This window comes from Adiantum capillus-veneris, chromosome 16, assembly GCF_014529385.1.
Source record: "Adiantum capillus-veneris isolate H3 chromosome 16, ASM1452938v2, whole genome shotgun sequence".
Lineage (NCBI taxonomy): Eukaryota > Viridiplantae > Streptophyta > Polypodiopsida > Polypodiales > Pteridaceae > Adiantum > Adiantum capillus-veneris.
The window spans coordinates 24841854-24843687 of NC_140946.1; positions in this window are offsets into that span (position 1 = coordinate 24841854).

The following is a 1834-nucleotide window of genomic DNA, read 5'->3' on the forward strand; positions in this document are numbered from 1 at the left end:
GGTAGCCTATCAAAGAGCAATGTGCATCTAATAGAGCTTAAAAGACCTTAGGGCTAGCTTCATTAAAGACCTCCAATGGTTAGTGTTAAAAGTCCTTTGACCTTAGGCAAGCTAGGGTTGAGCTTGAGGTGGGAACCTGACCTAAGCTTGAGGTGATTGTCATGCTTGATGACTAAGGTGCTTGTCATGCTTGATGACTAAGGTGCTTGTCATGCTTGATGACTAAGGTACTTGGGGTGCTCATCATACTTAATGAGGAAGGTGCTTGAGAAGCTTCCCATGCATGGGGGGTAAGGTGCTTGAGTCAAAAAGAGACCTTACAAACTTAATGAGAAAGGTGCTTGAGAAGCTTCTCATGCATGGGGGGGTTAGGTGCTTGAGTCAAAAAGAGACCTTACAAACTTAATGAGGAAGGTGCTTGAGAAGCTTCCTATGCATGAAAGTCCCAAAGTTAGGGGAATCTGTGACTTAACCTTCCACTCACCCAAAGGGCACATGGGACACATGTCAGACTCTCCCTATGCTTAACCACATGGTGTGCTTGAATGCTATTGATTGGGCTAAAGAGGGGTCCAATGAGCTTCTAGTTCCATCCAACAAATATGTAGATATTTTCAAGCTCTCTCTCTCTAAGGGGTAAGGAGGACACTTGTTAAAAGACTACCCATCTACTTGAATGCATGCTGCATGTGATTGGCTAGCGGTAGAGGGGTTCAATGAGCTTGAAACATGTGTAAAAGCTACAACTCGCCCCAAGCAAGCAAGGGGGGTGTCGAGGGGATATACACCACACACACACACACACTCGTTTTGTGGATTCATTTTCTCACTTGGTGAAAGTAGAGGAACTCCACCTCCTTCTCCAAGCTTGTAAGAAGTAAGAGCCTACACCAACACTCTTGGCTATGGAATGCAAATCCAACCAAGAGCCATGCTTCAATGCTTAAGCTTGCCATCTTCTCCATCTTCATTACTGTCCTATTATGTATGCTAGCAAGAAGAGTGATGATAAGTGAGGAACTATTTCTTTCTCCTATGGAATGTTTTTTCTTCCGCTTCCCTACCCTCATTCCCCGCTAGCTCTCTCCACCTTCGAAGGTGTTTGAGGCCTTGGGACCGAGGCTTGGGATAGTTAATGCTTTCTATAAAGTTTATGTTATGCTTGTGATGCATGAAGCTTTCCATCTTCATTGCATCAACAAGGTCACAGAACACAAAGATTGTATTGTACCAAGTCTCTTTTGATGGGAGAAACTTTAATACAAATGCCTATTGGAGGGGGGATCGGCTCCGTATGGATCCGGTCCACACTTGCTATCATGTTCTCTAAACTCTCTCTCTTACAAAAGTATTGTTCATGCCAAGTGAACTGTACCATGTTTATGTTGCTACCATCAATTAAGTTCACCCACTATGCTCACAAAGTAATCTCCCAAAAGTGCTTTATTCTTCCACTACTCTCAAAGTTCATAGGCCATTTCCATTAAACCTGGCATACATCAATGCCAAAATCATACATCAATTGAAAATGGCTCTCTAAAGAAGTGTAAAGAGACCAAAGTACACCTATGAACGCATAAAGTGCAAAAAGTAGCACATGTCTCCACGTGTGATGTTGTCACCGAGAAACTATGCCTCGGCCAAAATATGGCCCTCAGCCGGTACTCCAAAGCCCACCACTTGTTTGTCAATGCGAAAACTATGCCTCTGAGCAATGCGCTAAAAAATCTAGTGCAAAAATTTTCAATGTCATGCCTTTGTAGGTGGCACCTCTGGGGAGGAAAACGCACATCAGAGTTGTGAATATGGGAGCCCCGAGAAAACCTCCACTAGC